The sequence below is a fragment of the Aethalodelphis obliquidens genome, unplaced genomic scaffold, assembly GCF_003676395.1.
Source record: "Aethalodelphis obliquidens isolate GAN/ISIS:26980383/991018 unplaced genomic scaffold, ASM367639v1 scaffold4, whole genome shotgun sequence".
Taxonomy (NCBI): domain Eukaryota; kingdom Metazoa; phylum Chordata; class Mammalia; order Artiodactyla; family Delphinidae; genus Aethalodelphis; species Aethalodelphis obliquidens.
Genome location: NW_020837948.1, coordinates 18,254,208 through 18,279,474, shown reverse-complemented (window position 1 = coordinate 18,279,474; position 25,267 = coordinate 18,254,208). Strand labels below are relative to the sequence as shown.

The following is a 25,267-nucleotide window of genomic DNA, read 5'->3' as shown; positions in this document are numbered from 1 at the left end:
TTTGAACAGAGAACCAAATAAGATAAGGGAAGTAAACATGGCACTACCTGGGGGAAGAATATTGCAAACAAAAGGAAATATGTAAAGGGCTTGAAGTGTGAGCCAACTTGAGTTGTTTGGTCAACAAGTTGGTCAGAAGGCTGAAGCAGAGTGAGGAATTAGGAGGGGGCAGGAACTGAGGTCATGAAAGGATCATGACTATCTGATTAATTTTACTCTTGGCTTCACTGTGATCTCCTTGAGGGCTGCACGTTTAAATGATTTGTTTTTTATGCTCAAGATTTAGTCCAGCGTCTGAATCTGGTACATACTAGGTCTTTCAGTAAATATTTGTTGAAAAAAAATTGAGATACAGGGGTTAAGGCCATTCAGATGTTTGGTCAATCAGAGCAGAATGAACAAAACAGAGCAGAATATTCAGGGACCTCCAGCCATGATGCAGCTGAATGATACTAGGTACCAGGAGGAACTGCAAGAAAGAAGCAAGAGAAGTGAGTGGTTGCCAGACCTTAGAGGACTCTCGGTACTACCAGGAAAAGCTAGGATTTTATTTTCTAGCTAAGTGCAGAGTTGAAGGTAGGCTATAATGGGATCAGGCTTTAATTTGGGAGGAAAATCAGTCTGCTGGTAATATGAAAGATGAAATAAGAAGGAGGGGTCAGTTATAAAAGATATATTAATGTGGCAGAATCTATGGGATTTCAAATATATTATATATTTGGGGTTAAGGAGAGAAGGTAGTCTTTGAGGTACCCAGTTACCTGCTTAGGGACCTGATGACAGTGATGCCACTCACTGGCATTGGCATCAGAGCATGAGATCAGATTCTGGGGACAGGGAACAATATTACCATTTATTGTTTGAATTGTTACTTGTAGGTCTGGTTGACTGGATTTAAGCAAGTAGGGAAAGGACTGTGTGTTATATCACTTTGTCATGCATTTCTTCTGGTATGATGACTTACATATGCATTCTTCATAAAATATTTATTAAGAATTTTACATATCAGCATCTTCTATTAGGTTCACATTATAAGCTTGGAGAAAGGGGGAAACAAAGAACTGTATGATTGAAGTGGTATATAATTTCCTCTCATTTTTCCATGGGAGTAAATAGATTACAGTGAAGAGTCTTAGCACAGAGCATTGAAAGGAGTTATCTGTTATCTTTGCCATATTGTCCATGAAACAAGATGATACAAAAATTCCCAAATTCATTCAAGGATTTATGTCACCAACAGTTGCAAAAATCTTGAAAAAAGGATTTAGACACATTGCATTAATTATGATAAATAAAATCAAAACCCCAATGTACTGTTCTCAATTTTTCAAGGTATGTAAAAAGGATCAAATATTTTTGTTTCCCTAAAGAAGGTAATTTTCACCAACAAACTCTATTAAAACATCAATTGATTCCCTAGGCTAGTCTAATATCAAATAATGAGTGTTTAGTTGCAATTCTTCTGACTGGTTTGTTAAATAAGTTCCTTTTACTCATGCCAAATATCTCCCTTCTGGGGAATTTGTCTTAATGTCTAGTTCATCTCTCCAAAATTATGATGTTACTGTGCTCTATTTCACATAGCTGTGAAATGAAAACAAGAAGTCATAAAATTAAAATGGCTAATATGCTTTTTTAATATCATTATGTGACTAATGAGTAGCTATAACATCTCGTGTACCTAAAGCAATATATTTGTCTTTCATCCTGTAATTAAGGAGAATATACAATACCCTGGAAATGTATCATATATACAAAATATTGGACATTTAGTTGCCTGAGATGTCTACTGGTTCCAGCAATTTCACAACTTTTCAACGAATTTAGTCTGACCTATAGTAAATCAGGCACTGTGCAGGCAGTGGAGAAACAAAAACAAATTATGACATGTTTGCTGCCCTTCAGAGACTATGTTTTAAAATATATCATTTTAATATTTAACACTTATGTACTTATATTTCAAAATTGTTAATATTTTTAAAAACTAGGGATGGTTATGGCCACTTTAAATTTACATTAATTGAGAGTTTTTCCTCTGGTTAAAGAAAAAGAACTTACATTTATAACATTTTTACTAATATTTCTTAGGATCAATTTAATTTATAACATCATTGATTTTCTATGCAGAGATGTAAGTCTAGATATAGACATATGGGTTATTTCTCCTCACCAATATGTGTGGGATATTTCTTAATGCCTTTTATAGCTTTGAGGGGAAATATTCCTTTTTAAATTTTCTCCTTTGACCAGACTTGTGTCTTGATGGCAGAAAGTTATATTTAATAATTTTATAATCAAAAATCTCTTCACTGTCTACAGCCAACTGTAGCCCCAGTCTCACATCAGGCCTTCTGGGAGCCCCCTCTAACACTCCCACGCACCCACCACCAGCATTCTGGGTAGCAAGCAACTTCTGTCCTTCCTGTGGAATTCTCCTGCTGGATTATGAGCTCCTGTTCACTCTTCTGAGTGCTCAAGGTCCTTAAACAAAAATTGAACAAAAGTTATGTTCAATTATTTTTTCCTTGAATGAATAATATAGTGAGGAAACAGAGGAACACCTGTCATCGAAGGGAGGGACTCAGCTCCACCTGCGGCATATCTATAATCCAGTCTCTTTGAGATTTTAGAGTTTGGATAAGCTCTGATAATAACAACATTTGGGGATGTCTTGGGAAAGAGCGGAGGCTTATTATGCTAAAGGTATGTCTTTGTACTTGGCACTAAACTTGTTCATTTTATGTAATTAAAAGTATCTTTTAGCCAGTCAGTGTTGAGTATAGTGAATAAGAGAATGCAGTGGGCTTCATGAGATATCCGTTGTTCTGATAGTGCTTTGAATGTAACACATAAGGAAAGTTGAGATGTAAATAGTTCTTTTTTGCTAAACAAAAGAAGAGCAGAACAGAGAATTATCTCCTTTAGATTCAAACAGTATAGTAATTATCTGTGGATATCAAGAAATCACAGTTGCACTTTTCCTCTGTGAGCCTTCTGTTGGCAGCGCAGCTGGAGGTGAAGGTTAGGGCTGAGCTGTTTAAAGGTCATGCGACAGGGGGCGGGGAGTGGGGGAATAGTAATGTTTCCACAGTGCCCTACAATTTACTGATTTTTGTTTTTTAAAGATATATAAAAAGTATGTAAGTTAACAAAACTAGAATCTTGCCATTCTCTCCTGGCTCTTGGCAAACAGAAATGGCCTGCCAATGGGATAAGGCAGCTGTCACCATCATAACTTACTATTTTGATTCTTATATATCTTAATATTTCCTAGTTTAATATGTTTAATGGTTTGTAGTTTAATATTTTTAATAGTTAACAATGGCTTAGACAGAGTAAATTATAAAGGAGTACTTGCCATTGGTTTTAGTCATTTGGGACATAGACTAATGGAGAGGTCATATCTGTTGATCTTTCTGACTGACATGTCCACTTTTTATGGGAAGGAAACATTATATGCCAGGTTTCCATAAACAGGGCTGAATTCAGGGCTTTCCATGCTCAGAGGACCCCTTTGAGAGTCTCCATGGCGGCTGACTCGTCCTTCTACCCACTCAGCAGGAGCTTTGTTACCATGGTTTATAGGTGTCTCAGTTTTCACTTTTGTTCTCTAAAACAATTCTTCCTATTAAATAGGCTAGCTGCTCATCAACCCACTAAAATTCCTCTTTAGCTCCAGAGCACCACTGAAACTTAACCCTAACCAAGATCACCAATGGTGGCTTTATTGCTGACTGATCAGTGTCCTGTCCTTGAAATTGTCTCTTCCCTTGATTTATAAGACTTTACCCACTATTCCTTCTTTTTTTCTTTTCCTTCTTTTTTTTCTTGGGTTTCCTTTCTTCTTGCCAAATGTATCTGCTCCTCCAAGATTCTGTACTTGCCTCCCTTTGCCTCACATGTTACCTACTTTACCATGATAATCCCTTTCTGTTCCATGGCTTGAAATTCATTTATAAGCTAAATTGGTGTCTTCAGAGAAATACTGTCTTCAAAGTTCCAAATGTGTGTTCACCTTCCTACTATATAACTGCATTTGGGCATCCTATAGGCAATGGAAACCCAAGGTGTCCAAGACAAAATTCCATCTCCTCTCCACAAACCTGTACTGTTAATTTCTTTTGATACTTATCACCCACACTGCTATGCAGACACCCCTTGTAACAAGCCGTGAGAACATTGCTTAAACACTTTGAACAGTTTATCTGTAACATGAGAATAATATTTGCCTTGCAGAATTGCTGTGAAGAATATGTAGTGGATCTGACAAATATAGTTGTTTTAAAAATAATATGTTTTATGTATCTAAACAAAACTAAGACTTCAGATGCCAATCCTTGTTAAAATATGGAGACATAGAAAAGAATAAGTTGACTAGTATAGAGTTTTCCATAGTTTATTTTCATAATCATTAAGAAAACTTTTAATATTTAAAATTCATGAAGTCAGAGATCAGGCAAATTAGTAATAATACAGGAAAAACATCTGAAAATTATCTAAATGTTCACAAACAAGATTGATTAAGTAAACTATAGAATATTTATTTGATGGAATATTCTATTCAATATTCTATTGACAGTGGTGGGTCAGTGTTTATAATTTAACATCATATGAAGAAATTATGATATAGAATAACATGTATTATTTGGTCAAATTATGCATAAAAAGGGCACTACATGAGAATAAATTTCAAAATATATATTATAACTATATATGGAAGCTGCACTAATTTTTTAAGCACTATTTATTGTAATTTGCTTTTATAATTTAGAAAATTAAAACTAGCAAAGCAGCGGTCTCTGATCTAAAAATAAAGTAATATAACTATTTAAACAGGCCACAATATTTTGAGATAGCAGCAATAAAAACCCTATCTTTTTCAAAATGACTTTTTTACAGAGGAGCCTAGAAGCATTTTGCATAGAAAAAATGAGACACAAAAACAGCAAATTATTTTTTCCTCTCTGGTCTAGTAAGGAGGCAATTTTTAAGTTATTAAGTTTTAATGAAACAATTAGGAAGTTAAGGAGATATTTTTACACTGATGGCAAATCATACCTGTCCAGATTATACTAAATTCCCATATGGTCTCCCTATTTAAGCAATAAATGGAAGGGGATAATTTGGAATCAACTATGAACTTGAGATTTGCCGGTTTTGTTTTCTCTTGGGAATTCATGCTGACAGATTCAAGAAGAGCATTTATTCAGACTCTACAGGAAAACGCTTTATCTGTCTGTAAAAATGGAGTGTTTTTCATCTGGGCAGCAGTAACCTGCAGTCCAGGCTCTCACGTGCCTTATTTTTAACATTGTTTATTCTCACTATGTTCTTGTAACAACCATTTATTTCTATTAAATCATTTGTTAGTGATTATGATTGAAGCTCACATCTATTATTTGAGAATCTTATTGCAAAGCTTATAAGCATTTTCAGAATGAATAACTGAAGCTTTAACTTGGTTCTTATATAGCAAAGAATGCCTCAAGTACCAGGTGTTCAGTACACCATTTATGCTTTTCCTCTACTGCCTGTAAGCCATTTCATTCTAACAGATGCTGCAGGAGGCTGTTCTCTCCTATTGCTGAAATCAGTGGGGCTCCCAGAGCATATTTTGCAGATTCACTGCTCATGATTAAGTTCTTTTGAATTCTAAAGTGCTACAATGTAAAACTTGCTTTAAGCTTCCTAGAATTTATAGAAATCGCTCTGGGATGGAGAGATTTAAGCATGTGAATTGATTTCAGATAAGGATGGAGCCTTTATTTTTTTATAGCCCCCGAAAGCCAGTATTATCATGAACATGGATGGTTTCTGAAACTGGACATTTCTGGATTTGTATTCAGATTCTGACACTCTCCAGCTATGTGGCCATAGGTGAATTTGTAAATCTTTCTGAGCCCTTGTCTCCTCATCTACCAAAGTGGCAGAATAACTCATTTCTTAACATAATTTTGAGAATTAAAATGAATTGACATATGAAAGCATCTAGCACTGTGCATGATAATCATAAGATGTTCATTCATGGTTACTTGAATGTCTAGTACGTGGCCAGCATGACACTAATCATAGGTGATTCAAGCAGTTCACTCTTTGCTGGGGTTTGCATATTTGTTTGCTTATCGTCTGTCTAGGCTTCATCACAAAGTTAGAAACTCTGTGAGAGCAAGTATCTTCTTTTGCTGACACATGGTTGTTTGACTGAATAATTGAATGAATGAAATATTATCTGATTTAAATCCTAAAGCTGCATAGTAAATGGCTACATGATAGGAGTGAAGAGGCTCAATGGGTATTTCTGTCAAGGGGTAACATAAACAAATTGGGAAATGAGAAACAGCCTGACATCTGGGGAAACTGTCATCAGCTGGGATGTGAAGGGTGAGGTGGGGAGCAGCATTTTGTCATGGAGGGCTTTGCGTGCTGTTCCAAGAAAGGAACTTTATTCTGTTATCCAGAGGCTTTCAGCCTTTGCTATGGGGACCCAACTTGGCTCTCAGAGTACCTCAGAACTGCCACAGGAATGAAGGGGAAGCCATGTGGGTGGGATTTAGCCTACAACTCCCATTTTTCTCCCCTAACTCCAGCATAATTTGTCAACCAGAACCATTTTTATTTCCGTAACCTATGTTGAGTAATACCTTTAGGGTTTTGAGTACGGGCTTATTTTTAGAAATGATTTTACTCCTCTTCAATAGATAGAAATGTACTATTTTCATGGTGACAGTGGAATATTTCGTGCAATAGAATGGTATGGAAACCATTGCATGCTTGATAGGTCTCCTAAGCAGCTCTCTAAAGGATGCATTTCCAGGATTCTAAGGTAGGTAACAGAATTAATCATGGTACAACCAAGGTGGAAAATACAAAAGGCACAAATAGATATGCAACATTGAAGGTTATACAGACCATTGCAGGGCTTGTGGAATACTCAGCAGTAGTTGTCCACCTGAAAATATAGATAGATGAATCTGAATCTTGGGAAAATTTCTGGGCTGAACGCATAGATTTGAGTGTCATTTACATAAAGGTCAAATTATAAGAATAGATAAAAAATCAACCTGTGAAGATGTACAAACAGAAGAGCAGTAGGCCAAGGATAGACCTTTGGGAATGATTGGCTTTTCATAGACCAGGGTAGGACAGGGAGCAAAGAGATGAAGAAGAAATTGTAATTTTATGTGCAAAGAAAACTAGGACAGTTTGGTAACAGTGGAAGCCATGAGCATGTTAAGCTTAAGAAGGGGTGAGTGAGTATGGAATGTAAGATGTCTGGTGGATTTATCAAATAGGGAGTCAAAATTATAATTCATACATATGAAAAATAAAATTATTATTTACCCTGAGATGCTTTTTCTAGCACTACTATATCATCTAAAGTTGACTTCTCATCTGCTTAGCAGAGAATTCTCTGTTCTTTTTATTGCCTTCAGATTCACTTATCCATATCCTTACACAGACTGAAAACTGTTCATATGGAGATTAGAGTTAATCCTTTTATCTTCTTTAGGGTGGAGATATCATTAAAACTTAAATTATACACGAATACAACTTAGCATTAAATGTAAACTCTTCAGCCGATTTTTAAAGTGTGACATTTAGGTTTCACATTTGTGGGAAAGTCAAAATAAAAGATATACTTTATAATTCAACAGGTCTCAGAACACAGCAAAATTCCTATGCATGTATCTGATAGAACATTTCCCTTGAAAATTTAGAAATCTAGGTGGATAGTAGATACTTGTATTTAAAAGCGTACAGTAGACTAAAACGTGTTATAGATTCTGAATATAGAGACCAAGAATGGTGGATCAAGCATCTTCATAAATGACCTTTAAATGCTCTTAAGCTATACAAGAAGCCTGGACATAATGATTTGGGACTGCTGTTCTTATGATATTTGGGGGATGCTGCTGTCACAGTGGGGTGCTATATCTGGCTCACACCCACTTGTAAAAGCCAATTGTGCACATCTTTTCTCAACTCTGCATCCAATCATGTCATTTGGTAGCTTGAAATTGGGTGTGAAGGGAGTATTGACCCCATGGCTTTGTTTTGTTTTTTTCTTTCTGAAGAGCTAATTGTTAAAATGTTAAGAGCATATCGCTGGAGATGAATGTGTCACTGACAGAAGAGACAGGTAAATGCAATTGCTATTTATCTACTCCTTTAGTAGGGCTCTTCTTATGCCCTGGTATGCTGAAACACAATTGCATAGGGCATATATGTCCACTCTGAATTTCCACAGCGAGGTCAATCTAGAAATGAAAACACATTATGTTATTAGTAGTTAGACCCAATTCTGTTTGGCTGTGCATTCAAAATACTGCACCATATTAACATGTACAAGTTCACTATCACCTTTGATCCTACCATTCCACTAAACTGTTATTTTCATTATAGAACTTGTACCAAATTTCTGCCTGTATTACTGAAAATTATTGAAATTTCTCATGCAGTATTCAAGAAGGTCTATAATCATGAACAGCATTAGACCTATGCTCAGCTCTCTCACAAATTATCTCCTCAGTAAATTTGTTATTATGCAACCAGGAAGCATCTATAGCTTTCAGACTGTAATTGGCACAGAACTTTTAGCATCCAGCCTGATTACCCAGACTTCCCACAGTTTTCCTGAACTGGTTAAAAGGGCTCTGTCAGGTCCTTGTTATCAATTATTTTCTTTCTTTCTCTCTTTTTATTTTGCAGTGTTTTCAATGTTTCCTTCGGTTTGGAAAAAAAATACGGAGCCCTTTACCAAATAAAGTGTTTTTACTATAGTTCAAATACATTCAAAGTTACTTTTATTTTATTTCCACTTATATAATTCCTTATTTAAAACTATGTGTGTGTGGGGAGGGTGGATAGATTCTACTAATTCATTAATTAAACTGTCTGATTCCCTTTTATTTTCCAATCTCCTCTTGATCTACTTAATTTTGAAATTGTTTCTTTATATTTAGAGCTCTTTTTGCGAACCTCTGAGTAATGTATAGCCACTAAATAACTTTACTCTTGCATTTTCACTTCAAAAAGATTTTGTTTTCCTTTTTAATTATCTGTGCCTCGGTTTCCCCATTTATACATGTACTATCCTTTAGAAATTGTTAAATGTTTGCATATCCCACACACATGTATACTGATTCTTAGAATGTGAATAGAGAACTTATTAAGAAATAACTTATTAGGAAAAAAATTATTTTTAAAAAACTAATTATCAGTATTTGAGAAAATTAAGACTATATTCTCACAGAAGCTATTTCTTGATAGTTTTTGTCACTCAATCATAGAAATCTAAAAAAACATAATGTTATAAATTTCATAAAAGTAATTATTTAGGGGTTAAGGCTTGGGTTTATAACCCTTCCTTTTCTCTAATATTTCAAATCTACTAGTTCCTTAAGAATTGTGTGTTTGTTTATATTTTGAGAGACATGCAAGGGAAAAAATTTTAAAAACCCACCTTCTACACTTTGAAGATAGAATAACATGCACTGAATTTCAATATTGATCTGCTTTTTCTGCTTTAAAATCCTTTTGTGTTTCAAGCTATCTATGCCTGCTTTAACTTAGCTATATAGGGCATAATGCAGAGCTTCATGACTTAAAGTAGCTTAGATAAAGGAGAGGCAGTATAACAACAGGTAGAAACACTGGTTGTGTTTTGTTTTATTTCTCTTGAAAGCCAGAATTTTTAAATGATTAAAATACATTCAACCAAATGTCTGATTCAAATTGTTTGGGGAGATATGAGTAAGTGAGTGCTGAATGGTCATGTTTTTGTCTAGCTTCTAACGGTTACATGCATACATCTCAAAAGGTAAATCTTACTTTAGAAAGTATTTGGTTCAGTTAAGCACTTTTGAATACCCAGGATAAATACAAGTGTGTTTTTAGAGGTTTGAACTTCAGAATATCCAGGCAAATAATGATATTATATACATGTATACTAACTGAATACTGATCTTGGGCAATGTATTGTAAAATTTTTTATAAGAACTCAGAAAAATTGATACAGGAATTAGGGAATACGTGAAAGAAACCAAGCCTATGAAAATGCTTCTTGGGGCAAAATTTGTACAAACTAGATATTAAGAAAGTATAGAGAATCACAGAGAAGAAGAAATGACCAGAAAAAAAAAAACAAACAAAATTGTACTTATAGAAAATACAATCTTTCATAAAAAGTATAATGAAGAATTATTGACATTCTTGTTTAAAACACTGGGCATATCAGTAATACATCATGCAAGCTCCTAAGTATAGCTGTGTGCTGATCTTCTCTTTGATTTAGTAGACGAAAGTTAACTCTGCCGTTAAGGTAGAGGGTGAGGATAAAATGAGGGGGAACCGGCCAGCCTCATCCCTAGGTTTTCCAACCTAGGTATGATATCTTCACCATATTAAAAAATATTATATTTAGAAATTAATTGATTTAATATTATTACTTCACAACATTCTACTTTAATCCTCAGAACTTTGCTTTAGACTTTTCAAGTCATACTATTGATGAGTGCTTCTCAACTTTTGTCTACCTAATAAGTTGGATATCATCGTTATGACTGAAAGCAAGGGAATACTTTGTTTTTCTTACGATGCTTATAGTTTTATTTTATATAATGTTTTAATTTGTAAATCGTGCCAAAAAATTTCAGAGGGAAATGAAGACAGTTCAGTAGCATGGCATAGAAAGTTAGGATTTTTATCGTTTTTATTAAAGTATAGTGTATTTACAATATTATATTAGTTTCAAGTGTACAACCTAGTGATTCAATATTTTTGTAGCTTATACTCCATTTAAAGTTATTACCAAAAAATCTATATTTTCCTGTGCTGTACAATATGGTCTTGTTTCTTACTTATTTTATACATTGTAGTTTGTGTCTCTAAATCCCATACCCCATCTTCTCCTCTCCCCCTTCCTTCACTCCACTAGTAACCACTAGTTTGTTCTCTAAATATGTGTCTGTTTTGTTACATACAGTTGTTTGTTTTATTTTTTAGATTCCACATATAAGTGATAACATAGATCTATCTGATGTGTTTCACTAAGCATAATACTCTCTAGGTTCATCCATGTTGTTGCAAATGGCAGAATTTCATTCCTTTTTATGACTGAGTAGTATTCTATTATATATATAAATATATATGTGTATATATATATATATATAATGTCTTCTTTATGTATCTGTTGATGGACACTTGGGTCACTTTAATATCTTACCTATTATAAATAATGCTGCTATGAACATTGGGGTGCATATATGTTTTCATATTAGTGTTTTCATGTTTTTTGGATATATACCCAGCAGTGGAATTGCTAGATCATATGGCAGTTCTATGTTTAGTTATCTGAGGAAACTCCATAATGTTTTCCATAGTGTGTGCACCAATGTACAATACCACTAACAGTGTACTAGGGTTCCCTTTTCTCCACATCCCGGCCAACATTTGTTATTTGTAGATATTTTGATAACAGCCATTTTGATGGGTATGAGGTGATATCTCATTGTGGTTTTTGCTTTACGAATTTGCATGTCATCCTTGGGCAGGGGCCATGCTAATCTTCTCTGTATTGTTTCAATTATAGTATATGTGCTGCCAAAGTGAGCACTCTCATTGTGATTTTGATTTGCATTTCTCTCATGATTAGTGACGTTGAGCATTTTTTCATGTGCCTGTTGCCCATCTGTATATCTTCTTTGTAATAATGTCTATTCAGGCCTTCTGCCCTTTTTTTTTTTAATTGAGTCGTATGAGCTGTTTATATGTTTTGGATATTAACCAATTATCAGTCATATCATTTGCAAATATATTCTCCCGTTCAGTAGGTTGTCTTTTTTTGTGTTGTCAATGGTTTCCTTTGCTATGCAAAAACTTTTAAGTTTAATTAGGTCCCATTTGTTTATTTTTGCTTTTATTTCTTTTGCCTTAGGAGACAGGTCCAGAAAAATATTGCTACGATTTATGTCAAAGAGTGTCCTGCCTACATTCTCCTATAGGAATTTTATGTTTTAAGGTCTTACATTTAGGTCTTGACTCCATCTCGAGTTTATTTTTGTATATGGTGTGAGGAAATGTTCTAATCTCATTCTTTTACATGTAGCTGCCCAGTTTTCCCAGAACCACTTATTGTCTTTCCTCCATTGTATATTCTTACCTCCTTTGTCATAGATTAATTGGGAATAAGTGTGTGGGTATTTTCCTGTGTTCTCTATTCTGTTCCATTGAGCTATATGTCTGTTTTTGTGCTAGTACCATGCTGTTTTTGTTACTATTGTTTTGCAGTATAATCTGAAGTAAGGGAACATGATACCTCCAGCTTTGTTCCTTTTTCTCAATATTGCTTTAGTAATTCAGGGTCTTTAGTGGTTTCATATAACTTTTCAGATTATTTTTTTCTACTTCTGTGGAAAATGCCTTGGGTATTTTAATAGGGATTGCATTAAATCTATAGATTGCTTGGGTAGTATGGACATTTTAACAATATCAATTCTTCCAGTCTGAGAACATGAGATATCTTCCCATTTCTTCGTATCATTTTCAGATTTCTTCATCAAAGTTTTATAATTTTCAGGGTATAGGTCTTTCACCTCCTTGGTTATGTTTTTTCCTAAGTATTTTCTTCTTTTGATGTGATTGTAAATGGGATTGTTTCCTTAATTTTTCTTTCTGGCAGTTCATTATTAGTGTAGAGAAAAGCATCAGATTTCTGTATATTAATCTTGTATCTTGCAACTTTACTGAATGTATTTATTAGTTTTAATAACTTTTTTGGTGACTTCAGAGTTTTCTATATAAAGTTTCATGTCATCTGCAAATAGTGACAATTTTACTTCCTCTCTTCCAATTTGGATGCCTTTCATTTCTTTTCCTTGTCTGATTGCTGTGCTAAGCCTTCCAATACTATGTTAAATAGAAGTGGTGAGGGTGGACATCCTTGTCTTGCTCCTGTTTTTAGAGGAAATGCTTTCAGCTTTTCAGCACTAAGTATGATGTTAGCTGTGGGTTTTTCATAAACGGCCTTTATTGTGTTGAGATGTGTTCCCTCTATACCAACTTTGTTGAGACCTTTTATCATAAATGGGTGTTCAATTTTGGCAAATGCTTTTTCTGTATCTATTGAGATGATTATGCGATTTCTATCCTTCCTTTTGTTAACGTGGTGTATCACATTGATTGATTTGCAAATATTGAACCATTGGAATAAATAAATCCCACTTGATCATGGTGTATGATCTTTTTTTATAGTTTTGAATTAGATTTGCTAATATTCTTTTGAGAATTTTTGCATCTATATTCATTGTTGAGATATTGGCCTGTAATTTTCTTTTTTCCTAATGTCTTTGTCTGGTTTTGGTATTAGGGTAATGTTGGCCTCATAGAATGAATTTGGGAGTGTTCGACTCTCTTCAGTTTTTTGGAAGGTTTTGAGGTGGATAGGTATGCTCTTCTTTATGTGTTTAGTAGAATTCCCTAGTGAAGCTATCCAGTTCTGTGCTTTCGTTTGCTGGGAGTTTTTTAATTACAAATTCAATTTCATTACTAGGGGTAGGTCTGTTCAGATTGGCTATTTCTTCTTGATTCAGTCTTGGAAAGTTGGATATTTCTAGAAATTTGTCCATTTCTTATATGTTTTCCAATTTGTTTATGATTTTTTTTTTATCCCTGTGGTATCTTATTTGTCCTCTTTCATTTCTTATATTGTTTATTTGAGCCTTCTCTATTTTTTCTTGGTGAACTTGTCCAAATGTTTATCTATTTGTTTTTTCTTTTCAAAGAACCAGCTCTTGGTTTCATTTATCTTTTCTTTTTTTTTTTGGTCTCTATTTTATTTATTTCTTCTCTGATCATTATTATTTCATTCCTTCTGCTGACTTTTGGGCTTGTTTGTTCTTTTTCAAGTTCCTTTATATACTAATAGGCCAGGATTTTTATTTGAGAGTTTCCTTGTTTCTTGATGTAGGCTGTATCATTATAAACTTCCCTCTTATAACTGCTTTTGCGCATCCCACAGATTTTGGACAGTTCTGTTCCTATTTTCGTTTGTCTTGAGGTATTTTCTGATTTCCTCTGTGACTCAAATTTTTTCCAGTAGCATGTTTTTTAGCCTCCATGTGTTTGTGCTTTTACTATTTTTCTTTGTGTAAAAGATTTCTATTGTTGTGATCAGAAATAATGCTTGATATAATTTCTATCCTTTTAAACTTGTTGAGACCTTTCATGGCCTTGCATGTGATCACTCCTGGAGAATGTTCCATGTGAGTTTGAAAAGAAAGTGTACTCTGGTGTCTTTAGATGGAGTGTCCTTTAGATATCTATTAACCTGACTAGTCTGTTGTATCATTTAAGACCACTCCTGACTTATTGGCTTTCTGTCTTTGATGTAAGACATTGATGTAAGTGGGGTGTTGAAGTACCCTGCTACTATTTATTATTGTCAACTTATCTCTTTATGTCTTTATTATTTGCTTTATATATTTAGGTGCTCCTGTATTGGGTGTATATATATTGATGAGTATAATATCTTCTTCTTGTATTGATCACTTTATCATTATATAATGTCCTTCTTTGTCTCTTGTTATAGATTTTGTTTTTAAAGTCTATTCTGTATCATGTGAGTATTGCTACCCCCACTTGTCATTGCCATTTGTATGAGAAATATCTTTTTCCAGCTTCTCACTTTTGTCTGTGTGTGTCTTTAGTTCTGAAGTGAGTATCTCATAGGCACCATATAGATGAGTCTTCTTTTTTACCCAATCAGCCACCCTGTTTCTTTTGATTAGAGCATTTAGTCCATTGACATTTAAAGTAATGATTCATAGTTATGTACTTATTGCTATTTTATTTCTTGTTTTCTGTTGTTTTTGTAGTTCTTCACTGTTCTTTTCTTCTTTTAGTTTCCTCCCTTGTGGTTTGATGCTTTTCTTTAGTGGTATGTTTGTATTCATTTCAGCCTTGTTTTTCTGTATCTATTGTAGGTTTTTGATTTGTGGTTACCATGGGGTTTGTACATGTTGACCTATAACTATATCTATTTGTTTTAAACTGGTACTCCTTAAAGTTCAAACACTTTCTAAAAGATCTACATTTTTTACTCCCTGCTCCCACATTTTGTGCTTTTAATGTCAGACTTTACATCTTCATGTTTATTCCTTTACTCATTATGTAGTTATACTTGATTTTACAGTTTATGTCTTTTAATTTTTGTACTAAGTCATTGATCCTCATTCTTTATTATATATTTGCCTTTACTAGTGGCATTTTTTCCCTTTCCTACTTACTTCTTGTTCTTGCTTCTTTCTTATTTCTTGTTATAGGCTTTTCTTTTCCACCCTGAGAAGACCTTTTAACATTTTTTTTCAGGTCAGTTTAGTATTGATGAACTTTTTCATTTTTGTTTGTCTGAAAAGCTTTTAACTCTCCTTCTATTCTAAATTATACTCTTGCTAGGTAGAGTATCCTAGGTTGCAGGTTTCTCCCTTTTAGCACTTTGAATATATCATGCCACTCCCTTCTGGTCTTCAAACTTTCTGCAGCAAAATCAGCTGTTAGCCTCATGGGGTGTTGCTTGTATATGCCTCTGTTTTTCTCTTGCTGCCTTTAGAATTCTTTCTTTATCTTTAACTTTTCCATTTTAATTATAGGTCTTGATGTGGGTCTATTTGGGCTCATCTTTTTGGGGACCTTCTGTGCTTTTTGTCTAGATATCTGTTTTCTTCTTCAGGCTTATGAAGTTCCAGCCATAATTTCATCAAATACATTTTTTTTATCCCCTTCACTTTCTCTTTTCCTTCTGGTACCCATAAAATGTGAATGTTTGTGTACTCAATGTTATCCCAAAGATCCCTTAAACTGTTCTAATTTTTTAAGTTTGTCTTTCTTTTTGCTGTTCTGACTAAATGATTTCCATTATTCTATCTTCCAGATCACTTATGCATTCTTCTGTTTCACCTAGTCTGCTTTTCATTCCTTGTAGTGTGTTTTTCATTTCAGTTATTCTTCAGTTATAACTAGTTCTTTTTATATTTTTTAGTTCCTTGTTAAACTTCTCACTGTGCTCATCTACTCTTTTCCCTAATTCAGTTAGCATTCTGCTTTGAATTCTTTACTGGTAAACTGTTTATTTCTGTTTCATTATTTGCTTTTCCAGGGGTTTTCTCTTGCACTTTCAATTGAGACAAATTCTTCTCCTCATTTTTCTTATCTTTCTCTGTCTCTGAAATTAAGTGAAACAGTTATCTATGGTGGTCTTGAAGGGTGTCTTTATGTTGGAGCATCCCTACATAGTTTACATGTGTCCAGTGGCTTTGGTGGGAGAGCTGGATTTGACGAGAACACAAGTCACGTCTTTCCTCATGGTGTGCTGGCAGCTATCACCTTGGTAGGAGGTGGGGCTAGAGATGGAGGCATACTGCCAGACTCAGGTGTGAAGTGGCACTTTCCCTCTGCTCAGTGGCCTTCACAACACTATCAGGGGTAGGGTCGGGTCTCAAGTTGCTGAGGGTTGGGTCCAAGCTAGCTCAGTTCCCTTTTAGTGTGTGCTCTTCTCTCCCAGCACTGGCACCCTCATCCCAGAAGGAAGCAGTGCTGGAGCAAGAGGGGCTGGTATTTATGTGAAAACTCAGTCTCTGTGCACTGATGCTGAATTGAATCTTAGAGTTTTGGGTGAAGTAGAAAAGAGTAGCTTTATTGCTTTGCCAGGCAAACGGGGACACAGAGGGCTTGTGCCCTCAAAAACTGTCCCCACCCAGGGGGATTTGGTGAGGAGTTATATGGCAATGGTTCAAGGGTGGGTTTGCTGATAAGGATCAGTGTGTGTGCAGGGTCTGCATTCCTTTAATTTGGCCTCAGGCAACTCCCAATCAGCCTCTGTGGTTCTTGATGTTATCAAACTGTGACCTTCTCTCTGGAATGAAGAATGCTTCATCAAGTAGTTAACATCTTCCATTTGTTGGGGTTTTTAGTTCTGTAGAAAAGCTCAAACATATTAGTATGTGTATCCATTGAGGTAGAACCAGGATTCTCTCCCAAGGCTGCACTGTTGTTTCTTGGCTGCTGCTACCTTGTCTCTGCATCCCCTCCCTTCCCTGATTAGCAACTGTTTGAACCTGGCCTTTGGAATTCAGGGAAGGTCATGGAGGCTGAAGTCTCTTTGCTACAAAGAAGAAACGGGGGACACAAAAAGGCTTCCATGCCCAGGAGCCCAACAAGGTCCTGCTCAGTTTCACTACTGGGTATTTGATGAGGGTTGGGGTACAGGCTGTACTGGTTGGGATGCCATCAGAGATCCACACTGCCTCTGGTATGCCTCCTGTGCAATTGACAGTAGTGACTGTCCCCTCCCTGCTCAGAACTGCTTACAGTTTGAGCTGCCTCTGCATCTCATGGCTGAGCTTTCTCCTCAGTTGTCACAGCATTCATTTCACTGTGGGGCTGCAACGCAAGGCCAGCAGGGCTGGAGTGTTTGTCAGCCCAGGCTGGGGTACACACTGGGTCCATCACAGGAAATCAGTGATTCACTCACAGGGTTTCAATCCACACTCTCCACCCTGTTTCAGGAGCAAGAAAGCCTTCACGCACTCCTCACAAATGGAATCTAGGCTTCTCACAGTACTACTGTTAGTCCACCAGCCCTCCAGTCAGCCAAGGGGGATCGTCTTTCCCTTGTCAGACCCCAGGGCTGTGACACCGAATATGTGGCTTGAACCATTCACTCCCCAGGAATGTTCTCTGCCCATGTAATCTCCTTTTTCTTCTGAGTCCCATCCCAGGGGCACAGATTGTGACCTGATTGGTTTTCTTCCCTTCTGATCCAATTCCATGTGGATCTTTCTTATAGCCTAGGTTGCGCCGGAATCTTTCTGCCAGACTCCACTTAGTTTTCAATGAGAATTGTTCCACATGTAGATAAATTTTTGATGTGTTCCTGGGAGGAGGTGAGTTTTATGTTCTCCTACTCTGTCATCTTAATTTGACACTGGGAATGATTTTTCATATGCTAGTAAGCGCTTTTAAACTATTAGTGACTTCTTATATTTGAACCTAGGCCAAACCACGGTAAAAATTCATGGGCTCAGAATATATCTTAGATATCACATCTTAAGCTCAGAGATCAGAACTTGGCCTATAATCTTGGTAGCCACATCTGTGTACCAAGTTGATTTTACCTCATCAGAGAGAGTTAGTGAACTGTGTTCAGTACTGTAATTACAGCTTTGAGCAGGCATGTCCTACCTGTACAAGGCTATTTAGCAAAATGCAGAGAGACAGGGCCACCTATTGAGATAAGCAAAGATCAAGTAAAAGGCACTGACTGGATCAAATGCTAATCTTTGCAGAGATCTTGTTTCTTGAATATTAGTGCAACTTCATTAATTCCTGCATAAAAGATGTTATTTATATACTACAAGAACACTCTTCTGGGTACTGGTAAAGAATAAAAAAGACTAATAAGACATGGTTCATGTCCCTAGGGAACATAAATAGAAATAAATAGAGGTAAGCATTAGCAAGTTGTGTAATTAGACAGGTATAATTTTGGTAAACCGTCTTTACAGAAGAAATTAGAAAAAGACATTAAAACTAAACGTTCTATGCTAAGTGTTACGCTAATTATGTATCAAGAACAATACTCCAGAAGGGAGTGGTAGGGCATATTTAAAGTGATAAAAGGGAAATACCTGCAACCAAGATTACCCAGCAAGGATCTCATTCAGATTCAACGGAGAAATTAAAACCTTACAGACAAGCAAAAGTTAAGAGAGTTCACCACCACCACCTTTACAACAAATGCTAAAGGAACTTCTCTAGGCAAGAAACTCAACAGAAGGAAAAGACTCACAATAACAAACCCAAAACGATTATGAAAATGGTAATAGGACCATACATATCAATAATGACCTTAAATGTGAATGGATTAAATGCCCCCACCAAAAGACACAGACTGGCTAAATGGATACAAAAACAAGACCCGTATATATGCTGTCTACAAGAGACCCACTTCAGACCTAGGGACACATACAGACTGAAAGTGAGGGGATGGAAAAAGATATTCCATGCAAATGGAAATCAAAAGAAAGCTGGAGTAGCAATTCTCATATCAGACAAAATAGACTTTAAAACAAAGACTATTACAAGACATAAAGAAGGACACTACATAATGATCAAGGGATCAATCCAAGAAGAAGATATAACAATTGTAAATATTTATGCACCCAACATAGGAGCACCTCAATGCATAAGGCAAATACTAACAGCCATAAAAGGGGAAATCAACAGTAACACAATCATAGTAGGGGACTTTAACACCCCACTTTCACCAATGAACAGATCATCCAAAATGAAAATAAATAAGGAAACACAAGCTTTAAAAGACACATAGACCAGATAGACTTAATTGATATTTATAGGACATTCCATCTAAAAACAACAGAATACACTCTCTTCTCAAGTGCTCATGGAACATTCTCCAGGATAGATCATATCTTGGGTCATAAATCAAGCCTTGGTAAATTTAAGAAAATTGAAATCGTATCAAGTATATTTTCCAACCACAAAACTATGAGACTAGATATCAGTTACAGTAGGAAAACTATAAAAAATACAAACACATGGAGGCTAAACAATATGCTACTAAATAACCAAGAGATCACTCAAGAAATCAAAAAGGAAATCAAAAAATATGTAGAAACAAATGACAGTGAAAACACAATGACCCAAAACCTATGGGATGCAGCAGAAGCAGTTCTAAAAAGGAAGTTTATAGCAATACAATCCTACCTCCAGAAACAAGAAAAATCTCAAACAACATAACCTTCTGCCTAATGCAATTAGAGAAATAAGAACATAAAAAAACAAAAGTTAGCAGAAGGAAAGAAATCATAAAGTTCAGATCAGAAATAAACGAAAAAGAAATGAAGGAAACAATAGCAAATATCAATAAAGCTAAAAGGTGTTTCTTTGAGAAGGTAAACAAAATTCATAAACCATTAGCCAGACTCAACAGGAAAAAAAGGGAGAAGACTCAAATCAACAGAATTAGAAATGAAAAATGAGAAGTAACAACTGTCAATGCAGAAATACAAAGGCTCACGTGAGACTACTACAAGCAACTATATGCCAACAAAATGGACAACCTGGAAGAAATGGACAAATTCTTAGAAAAGTACAAACTTCCAAGACTGAGCCAGGAAGAAATAGAAATATGAACAAACCAATCACAAGCACTGACATTGAAACTGTGATTAAAAATCTTCCAACAAACAAAAGCCCAGGACCAGATGGCTTCACAGGCGAATTCTATGAAATATTTAGAGAAGAGCTAACACCTATCCTTCTCAAATTCTTCGAAAATATAGCAGTGGGAGGAATACTCCCAAACTCATTCTATGAGGCCACCATCACCCTGATAACAGAACTACACAAAGATGTCACAAAACAAGAAAACTACAGACCAATATCACTGATGAATGTAGATGCAAAAATTCTCAACAGAATACTAGCAAACAGAATCTGGCAAAACATTAAAAGGATCATACACCATGATCAAGTGGAGTTTATCCCAGGAATACAAGGATTCTTCAATATACGCAAATCAATCAATGTGATACACCATATTAACAAACTGAAGGATAAAAACCATGTGATTATCTCAATAGATGCAAAAATGGCTTTTGACAAAATTCAACACCAATTTATGATAAAAACTCTCCAGAAAGTGGGCATAGAGGGAACCTACCACAACATAATAAAGCTCATATATGACAAACCTGGAGACAACATCATTCTCAAAGGTGAAAAACTGAAAGCATTTCCTGTAAGACCAGGAGCAAGACAAGGTTACCCACTCTCACTGCTATGATTCAACATAGTTTTGGAAGTTTTAGCCACAGCAGTCAGAGAAGAAAAAGAAATAAAAGAAATCCAAATCAGAAAAGAAGTAAAACTGTCACTGTACTATACATAGAGAATCCTAAAGATGCTGCTAGAAAACTACTAGAGATAGTCAATGAATTTGGTAAAGTAGCAGGATACAAAATTAATGCACAGAAATCTCCTGCATTCCTATACACTAACGATGAAAAATCTGAAAGAGAAATTAAGGAAACACTCCCATTTACCATTGCAACAAAAGAAATAAAATACCTAGGAATAAACCTTCCTATGGAGACAAAAGACCTGTATTCAGAAAACTATAAGACACTGATGAAAGTAATTAAACATGATACAAACAGAGAGATATACCATATTCTTGGATTAGAAGAATCAACATTGTGAAAATAACTATACTACCCAAAGCAATCTGTAGATTCTATGCAATGCCTATCAAGCTACCAATGGCATTTTTCACAGAACTAGAACACAAAATTTCACAATGTGTATGGAAACACAAAAGACCCTGAATAGCCAAAGCAATCTTGAGATAGAAAAACAGAGCTGGAGGAATCGGACGCCCTGACTCCAGACTATCCTACAAAGCTACAGTAACCAAGACAGTATGGTAATGGCACAAAAACAGAAATATAGATCAATGGAACAGGGTTGAAAGCCCAGAGATAAACCCACGCACATATGGTCACCTTATCTTTGATAAAGGAGGCAAGAATATACAGTGGAGAAAGGACAGCCTCTTTAGTAAGTGCTGCTGGGTAAACTGGACAGCTACATGTAAAAGAATGAAATTAGAACACTCCCTAACACCATACAGAAAAATAAACTCAAAATGGATTAAAGACCTAAATGTAAGGCCAGACACTATCCAACTCTTAGAGGAAAACATAGGCAGAACGCTCTATGACATAAATCACAGCAAGATCCTTTTTTACCCACCTCCTAGAGAAATAGAAATAAAAACAAAAATAAACAAATGGGACCTAAAGAAACTTCAAAGCTTTTGCACAGCAAAGGAAACCATAAACAAGACCAAAAGGCAGCCCTCAGAATGGGAGAAAATATTTGCAAATGAAGCAACTTACAAAGGATTAATCTCCAAAATATACAAGCAGCTCATGCAGCTCAATATCACAAAAACAAACAATCCAATCCAAAAATGGGCAGAAGACCTAAATGGACATTTTTCCAAAGAAGATATACAGATTGGCAACAAACACATGAAAGGATGCTCAACATCACTAATCATTAGAGAAATGCAAATCAAAACCACAATGAGGTATCACACCACACTGGTCAGAATGGCTGTCATTAAAATATCTACAAACAATAAATGCTGCAGAGGGTGTAGAGAAAAGGGAACCCTCTTGCACTATTGATGGGAATGTAAATTGATGCAGCCACTGTGGAGAACAGTGTGGAGGTTCCTTAAAAAACTAAAGATAGAACTACCATATGACCCAGCAATCCCACTACTGGGCATATACCCTGAGAAAACTGTAATTCAAAAAGAGTCATGTACCACAGTGTTCTTTGCAGCACTATTTACAATAGCCAAGACATGGAAGCAACCTAAGTGTCCATCAACAGATGAATGGATAAAGAAGATGTGGCACATATATACAATGGAATATTACTCAGCCATAAAAAAAATGAAATTGAGTTATTAGTAGTGAGGTGGATGGACCTAGAGTATGTCATACAGAGTGAGGTAAGTCAAAAAGAGAAAAATACATATGTTAATACATAATATGGAATCTAAAAAAAAAATTGTTCTGATGAACTTATGGACAGGACAGGAAAAAATACACAGCGAGTAGAGAATGGACTTGAGGACATGGTGTGGGGGAAGGGTAGACTGGGACAAAGTGAAAGAGTAGAACTGACATAAATACACTACCAAATATAAAATAGCTAGCTAATGGGAAGCAGCTGCATAGCACAGGGAGATCACCTTGGTGCTTTGTCACCACCTAGAGGGTGGAATAGGGAGGGTGGAAGGGAAGCACAAGAGGGAGGGGATATGGGGATATATGTATGCATATAACTGATTCACTTTGTTATACAGCAGAAACAAACACAATATTATAAAGCAATTATACTCCAATAAAGATGTTAAAAAATTTTTTTTAATTCTTTATTGGAATTGACAACACTTTTTCCACTGTATTTCCCTGCCACCTTTATCTTGAATCTATTGACTCTGTAGTTCTGTTTCTGGCCTGTCTATTCTGCTCTTTTGATCTATTTTATGTGCATATACCAATAACAAACTGTCTTAATCACAACAGCTCTGGTCCTGATATATGGTAATGTTAAGTCCTTAGCTTCTGTTGTTATCTTGCCTTGGCTATTCTTAACTTTTCTTATTTCTACATAAATTTTAGAATCAATTTTCCCATATTCCCAAAAAAGACTCCTGGGACTTTTGGGCAATTTCATTCACTATATAGATCAGTTTGAGGAAAATTGACATTTTTGATATGCAATATTCATTTCAAAACATAATGATCCCTCCATTTATTTGTTTTTTAATTTCTTTCATCATATTGTGTAGTATTCTCTATAGGAGCCTTGAAGGTGTTTCCTTAGATATATACTCCACATGTGATGTATTAAGCTGCTAGTATAAATGGCATGTTTTGTTTGTTAATTTTATTTATTTGTTTTTCAATATAGAAATACATCATTTTATGTTAATAAATTCAATGATTTTGCTAGATTCACTTACTGATTTTCATAATTTTTATATTGATTATTTCATATTTTTTATATATGCAATCAGATCATCCATGAATAATGAAAGTTTTATTTCTTCCTTCCCCACACTTATAACTTTTATTTCTTCAGTTATTTCAAAAGTTTGGTCCTTAAGGACAATGTTGAACAGCAGTGGTGCTGGGAAGTATATCTGTCTTCTTCCAGATCTCAGAGGGAAATTATTCAGTATTTTACCATTAAGTTTGATGTTTTCTCTGGGGTTTTTATAGATACTTATCAGACTGAGAAAGTTCTCTTCTCTTCTCTCTCTCTGTCTCTCTTTTTTTTTTTTTTTTTGCTAAGTTTTTTTTCCCTAAGTAATCATTAAAGAGTGTTACATTTTTCCAGGTGTACTTTCTGTCCTTATTGAGATGATATTTTCCTCCCCTCATATTAACATTTGTCTATTATGTCTTCATTTATTCTTTTACATTTAGGCTTTCTCAATCATAGTCCTTTAACATGTTTCTTTCAAACAACATATAAAGATTTTTTCGATATATGAATTTTTTTCTTTTACCATTGAATTAATTTATATTTATTGATGTGACATATATATTAGTTTGTGATTCTGTTATGTTGTCTGCTCTGTTTTTAATGCTTCTGTTTTCAATATTTTATTGTTTTTGTTTTATCTTCCTCATATCTGTTTGTTTATAGTTTTGATTTGTGTGTTTGTGTGTGCGAGCACTTGCACGCATATACGTGTCTGTGTGTGCCTGCTTTCCCTCAGCTAATTTAGAAAGTTTATAATGGGTTTTTTAAAATTAGCTGTTATATCAAAGACATTTAGTAGTATATATAATATTCTCAGTTAAGATCCTTTGTTTTTCAATGCCAGCTACCACTTGACCACTGTATTGGTTAGTGTTTTCTTATCTTTAATTTTTGGTAGTTTCCTCTTACAATGTGATGAAATAGATTTAAAGAGTTACTTCTTGATTTATTTATATACTTAATGCCTATTGGTTTTCCTTAAGGAAAGTTTAAAAAATGAATGCACCTAAACTCTTTCTATCTGTATTAGTTTCCTATTGCTGCTTTAATAAATTACCACAAACTTAGCAGTTTAAAACACTGCAAATTTTTCTTATAACTCTGGATTCTAGAAATCCAAAGTCAGTCTCACTGAGCTAAAGTCAAGATGTCAGCAGGGCTGGTTCCTCCTGGGATCTAGGAGAGATTCCATTTCCTTGCCTTTTTCAGGTTCTAGAGGCTGTCCACATTCTTTCCATCCAGCAATTGTATCACTCCAAATTTGCTTCCATCATTCCATCTCCTTCTTTGTCATTACCTTCCTCTTATAAGACCCCTGTGACTACATTGAACCTACCTGGATAATCCAGGAAAATCTCCCCATCTCAAGATCCTTAATTTGATCACATCTGTAAATCCCCCGTTCTACCTTTTGTCATGTAATATGACACATTGACAGGTTCCTACATCTTTGGAGGGGAGAGTCATTATTCTAGGTACCATACAATCTTTCCTTTTTTTTTTTTTTCCCTTAATGTTTTCTTTTCAAGTATTTTCATATGGTTTATCAAACATTTACCTCTGTTGGGGGGAAGTCATCGAGAGAACATGACTGCTATTTACCTGGGCAATCAGTGGC

General features: G+C 35.3%; 1 protein-coding gene and 1 non-coding gene across 2 annotated transcripts in view; one reads left to right on the top strand and one right to left on the bottom strand.

Annotated features, from left to right (window-relative positions):
* The window catches only part of PRR16 (proline rich 16), a 152,483-nt gene that overhangs the window by 77,807 nt on the left and 49,409 nt on the right, over window positions 1-25,267 (top strand). The window lies entirely within an intron of this gene.
* LOC113617740 (U6 spliceosomal RNA) lies at window positions 11,508-11,614 on the bottom strand. Its single transcript, XR_003431749.1, has one exon. It is a non-coding gene; the product is annotated as a U6 spliceosomal RNA (small nuclear RNA).